At 38.9% G+C, this 22615-nt stretch overlaps 1 protein-coding gene across 1 annotated transcript in view; it reads right to left on the bottom strand.

Annotated features, from left to right (window-relative positions):
* ZNF133 (zinc finger protein 133) overlaps window positions 1-19665 on the bottom strand; it is a 33478-nt gene extending 13813 nt beyond the window's left edge. Inside the window, exons 1-2 of the mRNA XM_066387060.1 lie at window positions 19529-19665; window positions 765-10250 (exon numbers count right to left, since the gene is read on the bottom strand). The gene's annotated coding sequence lies outside the window, so the exon portion shown is untranslated. The remainder of the gene's footprint in view (window positions 1-764; window positions 10251-19528) is intronic.
* Window positions 19666-22615: the final 2950 nt, after the last annotated feature.

The following is a 22615-nucleotide window of genomic DNA, read 5'->3' on the forward strand; positions in this document are numbered from 1 at the left end:
CAAAGAAAACATCTCCAAGTCATTTTGACATTTGATTATGTTGTATACCAATCACCCAGTCAAATTGTCTTCTATCACCTTCTATTTGGTTTTCTTTGTGCCGTTCCCCTACCCCCACCCACTCCCATTCTTCCCTTCCCCTCCCCTTGGTAACCACCACACTCTTGTCCATGTCCATGAGTCTCATTTTTGTGTCCCACCTATGTATGGAATCATAGAGTTCTTAGTTTTTTCAGATTTACTTATTTCACTTAGTATAATGTTATCAAGGTCCATCCATGTTGTTGTAAATGATCCTGTCATCATTTTTTTTTTACACCAACATGACAAATCACACAATTTCAACAATTACTAAGGTACCATTTCATCAGTCTCTGAGCACTTTGCCAAAACCGTAATATGTCCTCGGCCTTCTTTTTAGCCATGGGAAAAAATTCCCAGCAGGGGAATGCTTCCAGCAAAGCAGCCCCCCACCCCCATCAGGGTATTTCACATTGTCCAAAATCCGTATGTCCATTCAACAAAAGAGCCAGTTCTCATTCCGGTCATAGTCTAAAAAATTGGTCCATGCATATGGGGCATCAGCCACCCCCCTCATTCCTGCCATCCTGGCAGGTCTGATACTGTCCTAAAAAGGAGCACATGGCAATGGCAGTCAGCATTTTCATCTCTGTTCCAGAGAGCATAATGGCGCCCACCGCTATGTCCCAAAATCAAAGACCTAGCAGGAACATAGTAAGTATTACTTTCTACTGGCCTCTCACCTTCTGGAGACTGCGGATCACCACTCCAGCCCGATTCTCCTCATCCTCCAAAGAGGAACTAAAAACACCAGCTCCCGCTGCTGTTTGAGCCCTGGGCTGCCATGGTCTTCAGCTTCGCAAAACTTTTGGTTCTGGACCCAGCCTCAACCATGGCATCATACCGCTGCTGTCTCTCCATAACGTCCAGGACAATCTCCAACTCACAAACCTGTGATTTCTTCTCCAGCATCTGCTCCAGTTTCAAACGAGTCTCATGAACCTGATCAACCTCCTCCGGTGCTTGCTTCAGCTCCAGGGTCGGCACCTCTTTCTGCCATGTTTGCTCCAGCTCCTTCCACTGCTCAGTTTTCAGGTCCCAGGCAGCCTCTTCCACAGAGCTCCTGGTTTTCTCACACATGGTTGTAAAAGTAAGCAAGCCTAGGGCCCCCAAAAGGACAGCCATAGAGAACCATAACAGCAGCCAGTCCTCTACTTTACTGCTCAAAGGTGGTGGTGACTCCATACTCATATGAATTAAATCCTGCCATACTACTCCAAATGTAAAGCCAGTATCCATGGCACCAACACAGCTGCCTGGCCCATGCAGGTCCGTGTTGGATTCAGACAGAGAGTAATAAAACAATGGAGCCAAAAGCTGATGGGCCATCATCTTTAATCCCAGCTTGAACCAGTGGGCAAGCAAAACACACACTGGGATCCAAAACCCACTCAATTCAGTGCTCACAAAGCTAATGACTTATTCGTTTCCTAGAATCAAAGGTTTCTAGCTCATCACACTTATTTACCTCTGTTCCCCATCACCATCCTTCACCCTGCACAAACTGGCTTCTCACTCAGCACTCCACCGTCTTGGCTGCTTCTCGTGGTGTCCTCCATGTGGCCTTTCTCTGCTATCTTCTCTAATGCTAATCTCAGGAACCAAGAGCCCTGTCATCATTTCTTATGGCTGAGTAGTATTCCATAGTATATATGTGCCACATCTTATTTATCCAATCATCTCTTTACAGGCTTTTTGGTTCTTTCCATCTCTTGACCACTGTGAACAATGCTGCAATAAACATGGGGCTGCATGTGTCTTTACATACAAGTGTTTTTTAGTTTTGGGGTATATATCCAGTAGAGAGTTGCTAGGTCACACAGTAGTGCTATTTTTAATTTTTTGAGGAACCACCATACTTTCTTCCATAATGGTTGTACTACCTTACATTCCCACTAACAGTGAATGAGGGTTCCTTTTTCTCCACAGCCTCTCCAACACTTATTACCTGTCTTGTTGATAATAACAAATCTAACAGGTATGAGGTAGTATCTCATTGTAGTTTTGATTTGCATTTCTCTAATAACTAGAGAAGATGAGCATCTTTTCATATATCTGTTGGCCATTTGTACTTCTTCCTGGGAGAAGTGTCTGTTCATGTCCTCTTCCCATTTTTTTATTAGATTGTTTGCTTGTTTTTGTTGAGTTTTATGAGTTCTTTTATATTTTGGATATTAGGCACTTTTCTGTGCAGTTGTTTGAAAATATCATCTCCCATTTAGTTGGCTGTCTATTTTGTTTCTGTTTCTCTTGCTGTATAAAAGCTATTAGTCTGATGTGGTCCCATTCACTTATCTTTACCTACAGTTCCCTTGCCTTCGGAGTCAAATTCATAAAGTGATCTTTATGGCTAAGGTCTATGAGTTTAGTACCTATGTTTTCTTCTATGTAATTTATTGTATCAGGTCTTATATTTAGGTCTTTGATCCATTTTGAACTAATTTTAGTACAAGGGGACAAACTGTAGTCGAGTTTCATTCTTTTACATGTGGCTTTCCAGTTTTCCCAGCACCATTTGTTGAAGAGGCTTTCTTTTCTCCATTGTGTGTTGTTGGTCCCTTTATCAAAGATTATTTGACCATATATATGTGGTTTTATTTCTGGGCTCTCTACTCTGTTCCATTGATCTAAGTGTCTATTTTTCTGCCAGTACCATGCTGTTTTGATTATCGTGGCTCGGTAATATAATTTGAAGTCAAGTATTGTAATGCCCCCAGCTTCCTTCTTTTTCCTTAGGATTACTTTGGCTATTCAAGGTTTTTTATAGTTCTATATAAATTTGATTTTTTGTTCCATTTCTTTAAAATATGACATTGGAATTTTGATGGGAATTGCATTAAATTTGTATACCACTTTGGGTAATATAGTCATTTTGACTATCTTTATTTTTCCTATCCAGAACAAAAAATATTTTTTCCATTTCATTGTATCTTTTTCAATTTCCCTTAACAATGTTTTGCAGTTTTCATTATATAGGTCCTTTACATTCTTTGTTATGTTTATTCCTAGGCATTTTTTTTTTGTTGCAACCATGAATTATATTTCTGAGTTCGTCTTCTGATGTTTCATTGTTGGCATATAGGAAGACGATAGACTTCTGTATATTAATTTTGTATCCTGTGACCTTACTGTATTGGTTTATTGTTTCTAATAGTCTTTTTGTGGAGTCTTTGGGGTTTTATATCATCTGCAAAAAAGTGAAACATTTATTTTTCTTTCCCAATATGAATGCCTTTTATTTCTTTCTCTTGTCTGATTGCTCTGGCTAGAACTTCCAGCACTACGTTGAATAAGAGTGGAGTGAGCAACCTTCTCATGTTCTTGGTTTTAGAGGTAAAGTCCTCAGTTTTATGCCATTTTATGAGTTTAGCTGATGGTTTATCATAATTGGCCTTTATTATGTTTAGATATTTTCCATCTATACCCATTTTGTTGAGTGTTTCAAACATATAATGCTGTTGTATTTCATCAAATGCCTTCTCTGCATCTATTGATAGGATCATATGGTTTTTGTTCTTTGTTTTGTTGCTATGGTGTATTATGTTAACCATTTTATGTATGTTGAACCATCCTTGTGATTCTGGGATGGATCCCAATTGATTATGATGCATTATTTTTTTAACATGTTGTATTAGATTTGCTAGCATTTTGTTGAGTGTTTTAGCATCTGTAGTCATAGTGGTCTGTAGTTTCCTTTCTTTGTGTTATCCTTCCCAGGTTTTGGTATGAGGATTATGCCGGCCTCATAAAATGTGTTTGGGAGTATTGCTTCTTCAATTTTTTGGAAGACTTTGAGTAGAATAGGAACCAAGTCTTCTTTGAATGTTTGATAGAATTCACTAGTATAGTAGTCTGGCTCTTGACTTATTTCTTAGGTGGTTTTTGATAGTTGTTTCTATTTCCTCCCTTATGGGTCTGTTTAGGCTATCTACTTCTTCATGACTCAGTCTAGGAAGATTGTATTGTTGTAGGAATTTATCCATTTCTTCTAGATTGGTAAATTTGGTGGCATATAGTTTTTCATCATATTCTACAATAATTCTTTGTATATCTATGTTATTTGTGGTGATTTCTCCTCTTTCATTTTGGATTTTGTTTATATGAGTCCTTTCTCTTTTATCCTTAGTGAGTCTTGCCACAGGATTGTCAAATTTGTTGACATTTTCAAAGAACCGGCTCCTTGTTTTATTTTTTCTAGTTTTTCTGTTCTCTATTTTTTATTTCTCCTGTTATTTTTTTATTATTATTTTTCTGAAGCTGGAAACGAGGAGGCAGTCAGGATGACTCCTGCATGCACCTGACCAAGATCCACTGGGCATGCCCACCAGGGGGCGATGCTCTGCCCATCTGGGGCATTGCTCTGTTGCAACCAGAGCCATTCTAGCACCTGAGGCAGAGGCCACAGAGCCATCCTCAGCGCCCGGGCCAACTTTGCTCCAATGGAGCCTTGGCTGCAGGAGAAGAAGAGAGAGACAGAGAGGAAGGAGAGGGGTAGGGGTAGAGAAGCAGATAGGTGCTTCTCCTGTGTGCCCTGGCCAGGAATCGAACCCGGGACTTCTGCACGCCAGGCCGATGCTCTACCACTGAGCCAACTGGCCAGGGCCTCTCCTCTTATTTTTATTATTTCATTTTTTTCTGCTGGTTTTGGGTTGCCTTTTTTCTTCTTTTTCTAGTTCCTTAAGATGTGAAGTTGTTTACTTGGGCTCTCTTGTTTGCTCATATAGACCTGTAGTGATATGAACTTCCCTTATTACTGCTTTTGTTGCATTCCAGAGATTCTGATGTCGTATTGTCATTTTCATTTGTATGTATTCTTTGATCTCTGCTTTTATTTCTTCTTTACCCACTCATTTTTTAGAAGTATGTTGTTTAATTTCCACACTTTTATGTGTTTGTTTACTTCTTTTAGGCTGTTGAATTCTAGTTTCAAAGCTTTATGGTCAGAAAATATGCTTGGTATAATTTCAATCTTTCTGAATCTGTTGATGTTATTTTTGTGGCCCAACATATGGTCAATTCTTGATAATGTTCCATATACACTGGAGAAAAATGTATACTCTAGCACTTTGGATGAAATATCCTGTAGATGTCTATCATATACAATTGTTCTAGTGTTTTGTTTAAGACCGTTATTTCTTTATTGATTTTCTGTTTGGATGAACGATCTTGAGCCGTCAGTGGTGTATTGAGGTCTCCAAGCATGACTGTATTTTTGATGGCTTTTATTTTTAGGTCAGTCAGTAGCTGTCTTATCTATTTTGGTGCTCCTTAGTTTGGTGCACATATAATTAGAAGTGTTGTTTTTTTGATTCAATGTCCCTTTTATCATTATGAAATGACCATCTTTGTCTCTGATTACCTTTGCTATCTTGTAGTCAGCATTGTTCGATATCGGTATAGCTACACTTGCTTTTCTATGGAAGTTATTTGCATTGAGAATCGTTTTCCAACCTTTCACTTTGGATTTGTTTTTAACCTTATAGCTTAGATGTGTTTCCTGAAGGCAGCATACAGTTGGATCTTCTGTTTTAATCCATTCTGCAACATTGTCTTTTTATTGGTGAGTTAGATCCATTTACATTTAGTGTAATCATTGACCCTTGAGGGTTTCCTATTGCCATTTTATATATTGCTTTCTGATAGCTTTGTGTCTTGTTTGTTTTTTCTCGTTTGTCTATCATTTGTTTTTGTTTGGTTGTATTCCATACTGTTTTCCTGTTTCTTCCTTTTTTTAAGTTAACTTATTCTGTTTACACAGATTCAAGTGTCCCCCCGAATACATACTCCCCTCCCTTATTTTCCCCAGTACATTCCCCCCTGTCCTCCTACCTAACACCCTCCAACCTTCGCTCCAGGATTTGCTTTTCTGCTCTCATCCCATCCTATCAGCCTATCATCCTCTTTCCCTTGGCCTGCTTTCCTTCTGGATCTTGTGATCCCATCTGTCTCTATTCCGCTCCTCAATTCATATTGTTCATCAGATATCTCTGATGAATGAGGTCATATGATATTTTTCTTTCTCTGCCTGGCATATTTCACTTAACATAATACTTTCTAGGTCCATCCATGCTGTCACAAAAAAAATTTTTCTTTTTCATGGCCCCATAGTATTCCATTATGTATATGTACCATAGCTTTTTAATTCACTGGTCAACTGATAGGCAACTGGGCTGTTTTCAGATCTTGGCTATTGTAAACAATGCTGCCATATACAAGGGGGTGCATTTCTCCTTTTGACTTGTTGATGTGGTGTTCTTGGGATATATTCCCAAAAGTGGGGTGGCTGAGTCACAAGGCAGTTTGATTTTTAATTTTTTGAGGAATCTCCATAAGGTTTTCCACAGTGGCTGCACCAGTCTGCATTCTCACCAGCAGTGCAGGAGGGTTCCCCTTTCTCCACATCCTCTCCAGCACTTATTCTGTGTTGTTTTGTTGCAGAATTCCATTCTGACTTGTGAGAGGTTATATCTTATTGTGGTTTTGATTTGCATTTCTCTAATGATTAGGGATGTTGAGCATTTTCACATATGCCTATTGGCCATCTGTATACTCTTTGGAGAAGTGTCTCTTCATTTCCTTTGCCCATTTTTTGATTGGACTGGTTATCTTCCTGGTGTTAAGTTTTATAAGTTCTTTATAAATTTTGTTTATTAACCCCTTATCAGACGTATTGTTTCTTCCTTTTTTAAGCCATGGGTTTCTGTGATTTTTTTTCAGCGGTGGTTACCATTAAGTAATAGAAAGGATTCATATCATGTTCATTGTAGTGCATTATCCCATGAGTGCTTCTGCATTCCATCCCCCTTTGCTTCTGTTAATCTTTGTCCTCTCCCCTTTTTTGTTGTCACAGACTAATCTTATTTTTTATTGTGATCTTGATGGAGTTTTTACTTGTAGTTTTGTTTTGTTTTGTTCTTTGTATCTGGTTGGATAACCCCTTTTAGTATTTCCTGAAGTGGGGGTTTTCTGGTGATAAATTCCCTCATCTTTTCTGTATCTGTGAATGTTTTTATTTCTCCTTCGTATTTGAAGGATAGCTTTGATGGATACAGTATTCTTGGCTGGAAGTTTTGCTCTTTCAGAACTTTAAATATTGGGGTCCATTCTCTTCTGGCTTGTAGAGTTCCTGCTGAGAAATCTGATGATAATCTAATGGGCCTTCCTTTATATGTTGTATTCTTCTTTTCCCTGGCTGCCTTGAGGATTCTTTCTTTGTCCTTGATTTGTGATAATTTCATTATGATATGCCTTGGAGTAGGTTTGTTTGGGTTAAGATAACTTGGTGTTCTGTTTGCTTCTTGAATTCTAGGCTCTAATTCTTTCCACATCCTTGGAAAGTTCTCATCTATTATTTGTTTGAATATGTTCTCCATTCCATTTTCTCTCTCTTCTCCTTCTGATATACCCATTATTCTTATGTTGCTCTTTCTGATGGAGTCAGACAATTCCTGTAGGGCTTTCTGATTTTTTCTAATTCGTGTGTCTATTTCCTCTTCTTTCTGTAGTGTCTCTAGTTGCCTGTCTTCTATGTCACTAATTCTCTTCTCTATCTGGCCTGTTCTATCAGCTAAGTTGTTACCTCGTTTTTCAGTTTGTGAATTGACTTTTTCATCTGTTTGATTCACTTTCTTAGTTCCAATTTCCTTGGTGAAGTATTCTTTTTGTTCACTCAATATCTTTTTAAGCTCTGTAAAATGCTTTTCTGTGCTTTCTTGTATTTCCCTGAGTATTTTCAGGACTTCAATTTTAAATTCTCTGTCATTTAACTCCAAGGTTTCCAAGCAATTGAAATTTTTTTCTATAGATTTTTCCTCATCTATCTGAGCTACATCTCTGTCTTTTGTATCCATGATATTTGATTTTTTTTCCTTAATGAAATTTGAGTCGTATTGTTAATAACACTAAAAAAGATTAAGAAAAAACTGAAAAATTACAGTGAAAAAATGATCATTCTATTGTGCTAAGTGGAACAAAAACTACATAGAATGGAGAGCCTGAGTTGGTGGGAAATGACAAAAAGATAAAAAATGAAGTAAAAAACTCACAAAATTCCACAAAGAAAAAATTTGAATCCAGAATAAAATAATTTGTTTGGAAATGACGACTGATTGAGAGAAAAATTGAAAGAGAAAAATTGAAAAAATACAGTAAAATAATGAAAATTCAATTGTGTAAGTGGAACAAAAACTACATAGAATGGAGAGTCAAAGTTGGGGAAAATGACAAAGAAATTAAAAAAATGAAGTAAAAAACATACAAAATGCCACAAAAGAAAATTTCAATTCAGAATAAAATAATTTGTTTATGAATGATGATCGAATGAGAAATAGTGAAAAATAAAAAAAAAGAGGTACGGTTTTTGGAATGTAACTCTCATAAAAAAAAACAAGAATGGAAAATGTAACTTCTATGAGTAATGAAGTTCAAAAGTAAAAGGAAAGAATAAGACAGAAAGAGGATAAAATGACCAACGTGGAAAAAATAAAATGAAAAATACAAGAAAAAAATGGAAAAAGTTATAAAAAATGTGATTTCCCCCCCCCCCCCCGGTTTTAAGAGGTTATCTTCTTTTTTCTTTTTGACCGGTGGTGCTGTACCCCAGGTTTAGCTCCTGTGGCACTCTTGAGTAGAGATTTGCAGTTGATGTGCCACTATAGCAATGACATAAGCTAGGCCTCAGGATTTGCAGGCTCTGACAATGGGAGAGTCAGTTTTCCTGGTGCCTCTCCCCATGTCCCTCCTTGAGCCAGCAGCCTAGGGACCCAGCTGTGAAGTTACTCCAGCCACTGCTTTCAGAGCAGGAGGCTCTAAGAGCTGCCAAGTCCCCCCTCCAGACCTGCTCAAAGCACAGTTCTGGGTAAGGCTTTGCCGGCCAGAGCTGCCAGCGTAAGCAGGCAAGGCAGGATGCCAATTGCCTTTCAGGTGTCTAAGAACCTCTGGGCATGTCTAGTATGCCTCAGTGCTCTGTGGGTCTACTCTCCCAGGCTTTTTTCCCCTTGTGCACTGTTTGGAATCCCACAGCCCAGTCCACACTACTTCCGCAGTGTTCTCTGAGGTCTGCTCCACGGGAATGTGCTTTGTAACCTGTACCGGCTGGCGGGAAGTTGTCTCAGCCACTGCCTGTAGAGCAAGAGGCCCTAAGAGCTGCCAATTCCCTTGTCCGGGTATGCTTAAAGCACAGTTCTGGGTAAGGCTTTGTCAACCAGATACGCCAGCATAAGTAGGCAGGGCAGGGAGCTGATTGCTGGTCAGAGTCCTTTCTAAGGGACCCTGGGTATGTCTAGTTTGCCTCAGCGTTCCGCGGGTCTAATCTCCACAGGCTTTTCCCTTGTGCCGTTTGGTAGCTCGCAGCAAGCTGCTTGCATGACCCCCCAAGCACCCAGCCCCCACCACTTCAGCAGGTCTGCTCCATGAGAATGTGCTTTGTAACCTGCATCGGATGGTGGAAGTGCCCCGCCCGGACAGGTCCAGGCCTAGGGAACCTGGCCCTTGTGTACTTCCTGTGCTGTTGGTCGGGGAGCCGGGACCAAACAGAAACTCTGGCTACAGCCCACGCAGAAGATCGCTTACAGTTTCCAGCCTAGCCCCTCCAAATGCGCGCACCCAAGCCAGAGTCACCAGTCAAAGCCACTAGCACCTCACCCGCGGTCACAGATGGGAGTGAACAAAGCCCAAAGTCACTCTGGTGCCAACCTCTATAGGCAACCTGCTTGACCACCTCTGCCGGAGTCTGCCGCTCGCACTAGCTCCAGGTCTGCGATCTCAGGCTGAGCCACAGGCGTGCTCTCTCCTTGGCTTAATCGTCTGCCCTAGCCCAGTTTCTTCCCTCTCCCCAGCACTCCTTTCCTCTCAGTTCCAAGTGAAAGCAGCCTTTCCTCAGGTCAGTGAGGAAAGCAGAATACTCCGTTCTCCATGTTATTTCCTTCAGAGTGGATTGTATATTCAGCCACCTTTTCGCCCAATCGTACCTTTGTTTGGTGTATGTGTATTTCAGATGCTCCTGATATTGTTTTTCTGTCTCTAGTTGTTGAATTTGTTGAAATTTCAGGGGGAGATATCGGGAGCACCCCTCACAGCGCCATTTCTCTAATGTCCATATCTGTCGTTTTAAATCACTGGGACAGGTTGTATTTTTCTCTCCATAAGGCGCATCTGACCATAAGACACACCTAGGGTTTTAAGGAGGAAAATAAGAAAAAAAGTATTCTGAACCAAATGGTGTGTTAAAATATTTAATAAAATATACCACAATAATATTTCAACAATGTAAACTCAACAGCAGTATTAACAACCATTAGCACTGTTATTAACAAATGAGAAGAAACTTTAATATTCAAATACTGTCCTAGTTGTCAAGGAAGCAGCAGCAGCTAAAAAAAAAAAAAAAGAAGAACATTTGCTCCATAAGACACACAGGCATTTTCTCCTCCATTTTTGGGGGGAAAAAAAGTATATCTTATGGAGCAAAAAATATGGTAATTAGCCTTGGCTGGTTGGCTCAGTGGTAGAGCGTCAGCCTGGCATGCAAGGGGTCCCGGGTTCGATTCCCGGCCAGGCCACACAGGAGAAGCGCCCATCTGCTTCTCCACCCCTCCCCCTCTCCTTCCTCTCTGTCTCTCTCTTCCCCTCCCGCAGCGAGGCTCCATTGGAGCAGAGATGGCCGGGGCACTGGGGATGGCTCCTTGGCCTCTGCCCCAGGCGCTGGAGTGGCTCTGGTCACAACAGAGCGACGCCCCAGAGGGGCAGAGCATCGCCCCCTGGTGGGCAGAGCGTAGCCCCCTGGTGGGCAGGCCAGGTGGATTCCAGTTGGGCGCATGCGGGAGTCTGTCTCTCCCCGTTTCCAGCTTCAGAAAAATACAAAAAAAAAATATATATATATATATATATATGGTAATTTGTGGCTTAACATCAGATCTGTCTTAGAGAATCTCCCACCTTAGTGTACTTTGTGTTGGGTAGAATGTTCTATATAATTCTATTAGATTGTGTTGGTTTATTCAGTCTTCAAGTCCTCTCCTTATCTTGTCTGGTTGTTCTATTCATTGAGGTGGAATATTGTTTTCTCCAAGTATATTGTAGAACTGTTTATATCTCCCTTTAATTCTGTTCATTTTTGCTTCATATATTTTCAGGGTGTTATGAAGTATGTAAGTGTGTGTGTGTGTGCGTGTGTGTTTCTACCTTCTTACTATACTGAACCTTACATTGCCTCTTCTGATCTTTGATTTAAAATCTATTTTTTTTTCTCATATTAGTTTAGCTAACTCTATGTTTTTGGTTATTATTGCATAAAATATCTTTTGGCATACTTTTACTCTTAACATATTTGTCTTTGGAACCAAAATATCTTGAGTACTTGGATCATGATTTTTTGTTTTTATACATTGTGCCAAATTGTCTTCACTGGAGAGTTTAATCTACATAGATATCATGTATCGAGTTTCTGAAAAGGACTTCTGCTTTTTTGCTATTTTTCTTCTACATGCTTTGTAGCCCTTTTTCTGTCATTCATTTCTTACATTACTGTCTTTTGTATTTAGGTGATTTTAGAGTAACTTTTAAACTCCCTTCCCTTTTGTGTATATTCTCATCTATTTCTTTGTGTTTATCATGGAAATTAAATTTATCATCCTAAAATTATAGCACTCTAAACCAAATTTATATCAGCCTATCTTCAATAACATACAGAATTCTCCTATACAGCTCAATCTTTACCTCTTGTCAATGTTATTAAAGTCACAGAATTACACTCCAATACGTTGTTTGTCCCAAAAGAGACTAATAATTGTTTTTTTTAATGCATTCGTCCCTTAAATAATACAAAGAAACAAAAAGTACAGGAGACCAAAGTGACAGTAACACTAGATTATATAACTGCCCATTTATTTACCTTTACTAGAGAACTTTATTTCTTCATATGACTTCAAGTAACTGTCTTAGTGTCCTTTCTTTCAACCTGAAAGACCCCCATTAGCATTTCTTTCAAGGCAAGCATACCTTTTGTTTTTCTGGGAATGTCTTACTTTCTCCCTTTTGAAGGATTGTTTTGATGAATACAGAATTTTTAGTTTATCCTCTGACCTCCACCCCCACACTTTGAATATATCAATCTGCTGCTTTCTGCCTTCCAAAGTTTCTGAATAGAAATTAGAGGATCCCTTGCATGTGGCAAGTTGCTTCTCTCTTGCTGCTTTAAAGATTTTGTTTCTTCTGGCTTTCAGGGGTTTGATTCCAATGAATCTCTGTTTGGGTCTCTTGAGAATTTATCCTATTTGGAATCTGTTGAGCTTCTTGTTTCTTTTTTATGTTTTCTATCTCTTTGATATTTCTATTTAGGTCTTACATTGTTTGCTTGACTTTGTTCATGTCTTACTCTAGCTCTGAGAATTATGACAGCTGTTTTAAAGTATTTGTCTAGTAAGTACACCATTTGAACCCTATCAGAGATGGTTTCTGATTTTTTTCCTTTGAATGGACACTGTCCTGTTTCTTTGCATGTCTCATGGTTTTTTCTTTGAAACCTGGATAGCAAAATCATATTATACAACTATTCAGGAACTCAAGATTCTCCAGGATTTGCTAGGTTTTAAAATTGTTGTGCCTGACCAGTGGTGGCGCAGTGGATAAAGCGTCGACCTGGAAATGCTGAGGTCGCCGGTTCGAAACCCTGGGCTTGCCTGGTCAAGGCACATATGGGAGTTGATGCTTCCAGCTCCTCCCCCCTGTCTCTCTCTCCTCTCTCTCTCTTTCTCTCCCTCTCTCGCTTCTCTCTAAAAAAAATGAATAAATTAAATTAAATTAAAAAAAAAAAAAAGAAAAAAAAAAGGCTTTTAAAAAAATAAATAAATAAATAAAAATAAAATAAAATTGTTGTAGGTGTCTCTATGCCAGGGTTCACCTCGAGGTATAAACTTATTGTTTTCTCAGGCCTTTTTTATGCTTTTTGGATCATGTAACATTCCATGAGCATGCATGATAACTATCTGAATGTCCTTGTATATGCAGTAGAAGGTCATATCTTGACATGTCTGGCCCCTAAAAGGGGAAAAATGGGAAAGTCAAGAGGGAGAAAGGGTAGTGCCTGGTTCTTTAAATTTCCTACTTTAGCCAGAAGGGGTGGTAATAATGGTGGCCCACTACTATGATCAGAAGCAGCAATCAGCAATCAGAACACAGAGCCTCAAAATTTGGAGAACAAGGTCCTCACTGTCCACCCTGGCTACCACAAGTCATGTGCAAGCTGCTTCAGGAACACATGCATAGCTGTCTGCCATGGGGCTGTGGTGACTGATGGGTAGCAGCGACTGCACCAAGAGCTGAAACTCTTGATTGTTCCAAGCCTCACCCTGGAACCTGTAAGCATTCAGCTAGATTCGAGTTCCAAAAATAGTTACATCAGAGAGATTCTGCCAGTATAATTGTTGCCTAGGTAACAAGACAGATTCCTGGTGCTTCGTACTTCACTTTCCCTGATATCACTCTCAGGCTGTAGAAGTTTTAAACAAAGGAATATAGACTTTATCCTGTACAGTAAAATTATGTTTTTCAGAGTTAACTACTTGGTAAATGACCAAGTTATGAATTGAACCAGTTGCAACTAAGATAAATTACATCTTCAGGACTAGAGCTGGACTCTGCCAGGTATCAAGGAGGCAGTCTAGACAAGAGAGGAGAATGTGTCCATCCTGCTACAGCTAGTGTGGAAATGCAGGAAACATTCACTATTACCCTGGCTTTCCAGGACCCGATGGCCATTTTTCCTGCTATCCCCAAAAGATATCTCAGAAAGTAGATCTGATGAAAAGGTGTCAGATGAAAATGCTCTCCCCATGAGTGAAGTACAACCTATTCTCCAATTTTACAATTGAAAAAGAGGGTGACACGATGAGGAATTTAACAGTCTGGTTCTCCATGAGGCCCTGGATAAACATCCAGAAGGCCAGGTATTTAGCATGTTTAATCCCAAACTCTTCTGATTCCAAAAAACTAAATGTAGAAGGATAGTTTTGAGGCCATTTCCTTGACAATAGATGATGCCAATGCATCGTTATTAATCTGAGGAGCTATAAAAATGGTACTGTAATTGTTTTTCAAAGAAATACGTACAGAAGCATTTATGGATGCAGATGATTCATGAAATTGCTTTATTCTGGAATAAAACATTTCAGAAAAAATGGGACAATATGGTTGTTGGGCATAGTTATTTTTTCTCACCCTTATTGTTAAAGATGGCCACTGCCCTCACGATACAGCTAGTTGCCCTTCTTGCTTGGGATGGGCTTGGTTATGCTAATGTGTGCTAGAGGAAGGGGTTGTCCCAGGAAAAGTTTTAAAAGGAGGAGTTAGGAGGTCATTCTAGAGAGATCACATTGTTCCAGGAGAGAGTGGCCACATTCTTGTAAAGAGGAGGAGCCCATGCTGTAGCAAGGCAGAGAGAGGCCACGTGGGGGAGAGAAAGCAGCCAAAATGGTGGCAAAGAGGTGGGAGCCTTCAATTCTAGTAAAACTAAGATGAGTCAGTGGCTTTGGGAGCCCTGAGTGGAAAGGGAGATGTTTCCTTCTGTGTATATTTACTCACTTGCCGGGTGCAAGCTAGGATAAAGGAAAACAGACCACCAGTTCTTGCATCAATTGTTTATATGCGATCAATCTGAATCAAACCTTAACCTGCATTGACCAGGCAGCCGCGAATACTGGCTTTACAATGGTATACAGAGATGTGTCATGGAGTTGGGCACCTGAGACCTATATAATTATATTAACCAGTGTCACCCCAACAGATTCAATTAAAAAAGAAAATAGTGGAACAATAGAATGAAATAAGATTGTTACATGGTGATGACTGTTAAAGCCGGGGCTTTATTATACTATTCTTGTATTCTTGCCTCTTTTGAACATGTTTGAAACTTTCCATTAATAAAAACTTACTTAAAAATTATTAAACATGACCAACCCACCCCCAAAATCAAAACAATAACCAAAACCCCAGATGCAATAAATATGGTAATATTAAGAATTGTTAAATCAAGATGATACACATAGGATGTTCAAATGTCTCCATTTTTGAGATTTTATTTTCATTAAAAGTCAAAAGTATGTAATTTTTCATTGGGGAGCCAGGACCCAAAAGAACACTACACTGAGAACAGAACCAGTAAAACCTAAAGTAATAACCAAGGACAGAAACTGGCCAAGAGAATGAATTACCAGTTTTGAAATAATGAATTATGTCAACTCAGATTAATTTATAAATATTACAATTTGGATGAAGAGGTCAAGAAAGAAAAATAAAACTGTAAATCATTAATAAAGGAAGTCAAAAGGCTTTTTCTATTTTTTTTAAAGACCTTTTTAAAAAAATTGTATCCATTGATTTAGACCTCAGCATTGCAGGTTGACGCTTTATCCACTGCGCCACCACAGGCCAGACCCTGTCAGTATTTGAAACATCAATTTGTTGTTCCACTTATTTATGTATTCATTGGTTGATTCTTGTACATACCTCACCTGGGATTAAACCCACACCCTTGGTTTATTGTGATGACATTCTTACCAACTGAAAGCCCTGACCAGAGTAAAAGATTTTCCAGAAATTGATTTTTTTGAATGTTTTAGTAAATGTGTGCATCACATTTCTATCTTTTCTGGTGGGTCTTTAGAGTTCTTAAGATTCTAATTTAGTAAGAAAACATGGTATTTTGATATTTATCAAAGATAAATGTTAAATATCCCTCCTCCATCTGTGCTATTCATCTGAGAAACATTAATTCTCTTTAATGTACAGGAAATAGTGCCTGGAGCAAAAACAGATATAAGAATTAGAATTGTAAAAAAAATAAAAAGAGAAATTTATTTTTGTGGTTTAATTCATTATATTTAACTATACGTGTAACATGTTTGTTAGTGTTAGAAAGTCTCCAGAGCAGTCTGAAGATTAGAAAGAAAAAGATCTAGTCTCCTTCTGCTCTCTGCCCCAGGCCCTCTCCCCAGGATAACCACTGTTAACTGTTTCGTGACTACTCTTTGATTTATACCTTTATCTCTTCATTTTCATTCATATTTGTGTACACATACAAATAATGTTATTTTCCCATAAATAAAAACCATCTGTATTGTTCTTTGACTTATTTTCCTTTAATATCTTGGGGCTATTTGTATACCAGTATTCACAGACTTAATTCCATTCTTTTTATAACTGTCATATTGTTTCCACCAGCAGACCACATTTTTTAAACAATGTATTCCTCTGTCAATTGACAACTTCTAGTGTTTATCACCAACAAGATAATGAGCAATACCTTTCTGCACACATGTATTTACTTATTTATTTTTAAAGAGTGAGAAGAGAGGGAGAAGAGGGGGAGAAGTAGGAAGCATCAATTCATAGTAGTTCCTTGTTGTACATGCCTTGACCAGGCAAGCTCAGAGTTTCGAACCTGTGAGCTTAACATTCCATGTCAATGCTTTATCCACTGTGCCATCACAGGTCAGGGCCATGTAGTATATTTGAATGAGTGTTAAAGGAGTGGAAATATGGGGCTTAATATTGAACCCACGTTTATACTGCCAATTACCCTCCAAAAGTATACCAATTCATAATCCCAACAAACAAACATGAAAGCCCCTTTTCACACTTCTAAGATTCCATAAATGTATAGAGATAAAAAAAACAAGCAAACAAGAAAAAACAACTAATTGTTTTCACTTGTCTTCAACTCCTGAAAGTAGGAAAAGAAAAACAGAAACTGAAGAAAACAAAAGAATGTTTTTAAACAGAATAAGAAACAGTAAATTAAAAACCAGTAGCATTAGGTTCTGATACTGACAGAATAGCTTGTATCACTAACTATAAACCCTAATCAAAATATAAATATAAGGAGCAACTATCTGAAGACACTGCAACCAAAGTGGTCAGACACACCCTGGGTGAGACCTGTATTTAACTGGCTTTCATCTTGAAATGAGGACACTCCCTAGTCCACGTAGCAAACAGGCAGCAGATCAAGAGTCTGTGGCTTTCAAACTTCCTGGAAACTGTAGGGCAAAATCCTAGAAGGGTGGGAACAACAAAGTATGAAACACTAAATCTACATATAAGCTCCTCTTAAAATTTTTGGTTGAATACTTTGAGTACATAAGGCAAGAAAATGGAGCTCAACTGCATACTGACAGCTGGAAGATTAAAGGAACTGTGCAGATTTCAGCTGTTGTTCACCATAGGAGAAACCAAGTTAAGGGTTTGAGTCCCATCAAGTAAGAGAAGAGTGCTAAATACTTGAGTTAAGTTTCTACTGAGACAAGTACATAAATTACACAAAACATACATCCTTTCAGCACAACTAAACAAATCCTGAGTTCAATTCCCAGTCAGGGCACACATGAGAAGTGACCATCAGCTTCTCATCCCCTCTCTCTCCCCCTTCTGTCTCTTCATCTCCCGCAGCCAGTGGCTCCACTGGTTTGAGCGTCAGCCACAGGTCAGGTGCTGAGGATAGCTCAGTTGGTCCCAGGGTTGGCCTGAGCACTGAGGATAGTTCAGCTGATTTGAGCATCAACTCAAGATGGGGGTTGCTGAGTGGATCCCAGTTGGGGTGCAGGTGGGAGTCTATCTCCTCTCCTCTCACTTTAAAAAATAAACAAAAAAACAAACAAAAAATGCCCTGGCCTAGGATAGCTCAGTTGGTTCAAGTGTCATCCCAACATACTGAGGTTGTGGGTTTGACCCTGGTCAGGGCACATACAAGAATTAACCAGTAATAGCATGAATAAGTGGAACAACAAGTCGATGTGTCACTCTCTCTCTTCCTTTCTCTCTAAAAATCAATAAATAAAAAAAGTAAAAGCAATAAACATTAAATCAGTGAGCCATCTCCCATACTCTGTACTTCAAACCACTGGGGAGCAGAAAAGCTGCTCAAGGGGGAAAACCACATGAAAGAAAGAAAAAACTATTTTAAAAAAGAAAGAGAAGAAAGGCACTAATAGTGACATAAATCAGACAGAGAATGGCAAATACCATATGATTTCACTTAGATGTGGAATTTAAAGAACAAAATAAATTGAAACAGAATCACAGGTACAGAGCACAGACTAAAGGATGCAAGAGGGGAGAAGAGGCTGGGGCACCGGGTGAGAAAGGTGAGGGATCATTAGCAGTACAAACCGGTAGTTACAGAACAGTCACAGGGCTATGAAGTGCAGCTTAGTGAGTCTAGTCAATAATATTGTAATAATTATGCTATGGTGCCCAGTGGACACTTGAAATATTGAGGGATTCATTTTGTAAAGTATGTCATTATCTAACCACTGGGCTGTACACTTGAAAGTAATACAAAATAACACTAAATGTAAACTGGAATTGAAAAACAATCATAATTCAACCCTTGTGTATTGCTGTTAGGAATGTACTATGGAAAATGGTTAGTGGTTTTCAAAAAATTAAAAATATAATTAACATATGGTATACCAATTCCACTTCTGGATACAGCCTCAAAAGAACTGAAAATAGAAACTCAAATATACTTATAGACTCATGTTTACAGCAGCATTGTTCACAACAGCTAAAACATAGAAGCAACCCAAGTATCCATCAACTGATGTATACACAAAATGTGGTATATGTGCAATGGGATATTATTTAGCCTAAAAAAGGAAATTCTGACACATGCTGCATGTGTCATGGATGAATCTTGAAGACATTATACTAAGTGAAATAAAGCAGACACAGAAGGACAAACACTGTATTATTCCACTTATATGAGGTACCTAGAACATCAAATTCACGTAGACAGAAGTAGAATAATGATTGAGAGTCTAGAGGAAAGGGAAATATGGGAGTTACTGTTCAATAAGTCCTGAGTTTTAGTTTCAAAAGATAAAAATGTTCTGTAGATGAATGGTGGTGATGGTTATACAACAATATGAATGTACTTAATGCTAATGAACTGTACACTTAGCCTGACCAGGCGGTGGTGCAGTGGATAGAACATCAGACTGGGATGCTGAGGACCCAGGTTCAAAACCCCAAGGTCACCAGCTTGAGTGTGGGCTCATCTTGCTTGAGCACAGGCTCACCACCTTGAGCAGGAGGTCCCTGGCTTGAGCCCAAGGTCACAGGCTTGAGCAAGGGGTCACTTGCTCTGCTGTAATCCCCACCCCCGTCAAGGCACATATGAAAAAGCAATCACTGAACAACTAAGAAGCCGCAATGAAGACTTGATGCTTCTCATCTCTCTCCCTTCCTGTCTGTCCCTCTCCATCTCTGTCCCTATCTGTCCCTCTCTCCGTCTCTGTAGCAAAAAAAAAAAAAAAAGGTTAAAATGCTAAATTTTATGTTATATATATTTTACCACATTTAAAAAAAAATACATAGCAGCATCATTCAAAGCAAGACAACAATGGAGCTATATTTACAAAAAACTTAAAAGAAATTAACAAACCAGCCTGACCTGTGGTGGTGCAGTGGATCAAGCGTCGACCTGGAACACTGAGGTTGACGGTTCAAAACCCTGGGCTTGCCCGGTCAAGGCACATACGGGTGTTGATACTTCCTGCTCCTCTCCCCTTCTCTCTTGCTCTGTCTCTGTCTCTGTCTCTTCTCTATAATGAATAAATAAAAATAATTAAGAAAAAATAACAAACCAAAAGACTTACATTCATCCACAAGCTAGATCTATGATTCACACAGAACCACCAAGCTGATCCAGGTAAACCCAAGGAATTGAGATGATAACATCTTGGTTCTTCTAAGAAACTAAGTTTCAGGATGGTTTGTTGTGTAGCAATCAATAATCAGAATCTTTCCAGGCATTGTGCCTTCTATGTGCTCAGCTTTCTTAATGACAGAATGCCTTCCCTATCATCCATGTGCCTACTCAGGTACCCTGCTACTTCTCTATCTGTTGTATCAAACCAATTATCAGGGCCAACTTGTTCCACCTCTGAGACCTGTCAATTCCTCACCACATCAGTTGGCAAGAGTCCCTTCTGACAGAGTCTCTGTGTATATATATAGACAATAGCTCTATATACACATGGTTAAAGTCTTCGCTCATTCAGTGTTTACTAAGCTCCTACTGTGTGACAGGACCTATTTTAGACACAGCATTCAGAGGTTAATAAAGACAAAAACATCTGTCCTCACTGATGTTAAAGTCAAGGGGGAGGAAGATGAACATATTAATAAATAAAACAGTACATCAGAAAGTGGTGAGATGAAGAGAAATACAGCAGGAGATACAGGCAAGAAGAAGTAACAGAAGTTGAATGGGTTCTGGAATTTTAAACAGTGGTTAGGGAAGGCCTCACCGAGGAGGTGACGAAGTAAGAACCTGAATGATGTGAGGGAATGAGCCAAGTAAGTAACTCTGAAAAGAGCATCGCAGGCAAGAGAAGAGCCACAACCAAGAGTTAGCTGGGCGCGGTCAAAGTACAGACAGTTCAGAGGCTGGTGTGGTGTGACTAAGACATAACGGTAGAGATGAGGGTCAGAATGAGGTTCAAGAGTAAATGTTGGTGGGAGATCCCATTCCAGCCTGTGAAATACTGGTTTTGACTTTGGTTGAGAAGCCACTAGGTTTTGAGCATGACATATTTGATTGACATTTTGAAGATCCCTCTGGTTGCTGTCCTAATTAATGTATCCTGGGGGAGGGGGGACAAGATAAGAAGCAAAGAGACCACTCAAGGGCTATGATCATCCAGATGAGCTGGTGGCCTTGACCATGGTGGAAGCAGCAGAGATGGGAGATCGTTAAGAGTCCAGATTATCCCAGAATCTCAAGGATGGTTCAACATACGTAAAACCATTAACGTAATACACCATATCAACAAAACAAAGAACAAAAACCACATGATCTTATCAATAGATGCAGAAAAGGCTTTCGATAAAATACAACACAATTTTATGTTTAAGACTCTCAACAAAATGGGTATAGAAGGAAAATATCTCAACATGATAAAGGCCATATATGATAAACCATCAGCCAACATCATATTAAATGGCGTAAAACTGAGGACTTTCCACCTTAAATCAGGAACAAGACAGGGTTGTCCACTCTCTCCACTCTTATTTAATGTGGTGCTAGAAGTTCTGGCCAGAGCAATCAGACAAGACAAAGAAATAAAAGGCATCCACATCGGAAAAGAAGAAGTAAAGGTATCACTTTTTGCTGATGATATGATCCTATACATCGAAAACCCAAAGGACTCCACAAAAAGATTACTCGAAACAATAAACCAATACAGTATGGTCGCAGGATACAAAATCAACATACAAAAGTCCATAGCCTTTCTATATGCCAACAATGAAATATTAGAAAACGAACTCAAAAAAATAATCCCCTTCACGATTGCAACAAAAAAAATAAAATACCTAGGAATAAACATAACAAAGAATGTAAAGGACCTATATAACGAAAACTATAAGGCATTGCTAAGAGAAATAGAAAAAGACACAATGAGATGGAAAAATATTCCTTGTTCTTGGATAGGAAGAATAAATATAATTAAAATGGCCATATTACCCAAAGTAATATATAAATTTAATGCAATTCCCATCAAAATTCCTATGACATTTTTTAAAGAAATGGAACAAAAAATCATCAGATTTATATGGAACTATAAAAAACCCCGAATAGCCAAAACAATCCTAAGGAAAAAGAATGAAGCTGGGGGCATTACAATACCTGACTTTAAACTATATTATAGGGCCACGATAATCAAAACAGCATGGTATTGGCAGAAAAATAGACACTCAGACCAATGGAACAGAATAGAAAGCCCAGAAATAAAACCACATATATATGGTCAAATAATCTTTGATAAGGGGGCCAACAACACAAAATGGAGAAAAGAAAGCCTCTTCAACAAATGGTGTTGGGAAAACTGGAAAGCCACATGCAAAAGAATGAAACTCGACTACAGCCTGTCCCCGTGTACTAAAATTAATTCAAAATGGATCAAAGACCTAAATATAAGATCTGAAACAATAAAGTACATAGAAGAAGACATAGGTACTAAACTCATGGACCTGGGTTTTAAAGAACATTTTATGAACTTGACTCCAATGGCAAGAGAAGTGAAGGCAAAGATAAATGAATGGGACTACATCAGAATAAAAAAGTTTTTGCTCAGCAAGAGAAACTGACAACAAAATAAACAGACAGCCAACTAAATGGGAACTGATATTTTCAAACAATAGCTCAGATAAGGGCCTAATATCCAAAATTTACAAAGAACTCATAAAACTCAACAACAAACAAACAAACAATCCAATAAAAAATGGGAAGAGGACATGAACAGACACTTCTCCCAGGAAGAAATACAAATGGCCAACAGATATATGAAAAGATGCTCAGCTTCATTAGTTATTAGAGAAATGCAAATCAAAACTACAATGAGATACCATCTCACCCCTGTTAGATTAGCTATTATCAACAAGACGGGCAATAGCAAATGTTGGAGAGGCTGTGGAGAAAAAGGAACCCTCATACACTGTTGGTAGGAATGTAAAGTAGTACAACCATTATGGAGGA

The sequence above is a fragment of the Saccopteryx leptura genome, chromosome 5 (assembly GCF_036850995.1).
Source record: "Saccopteryx leptura isolate mSacLep1 chromosome 5, mSacLep1_pri_phased_curated, whole genome shotgun sequence".
Taxonomy (NCBI): domain Eukaryota; kingdom Metazoa; phylum Chordata; class Mammalia; order Chiroptera; family Emballonuridae; genus Saccopteryx; species Saccopteryx leptura.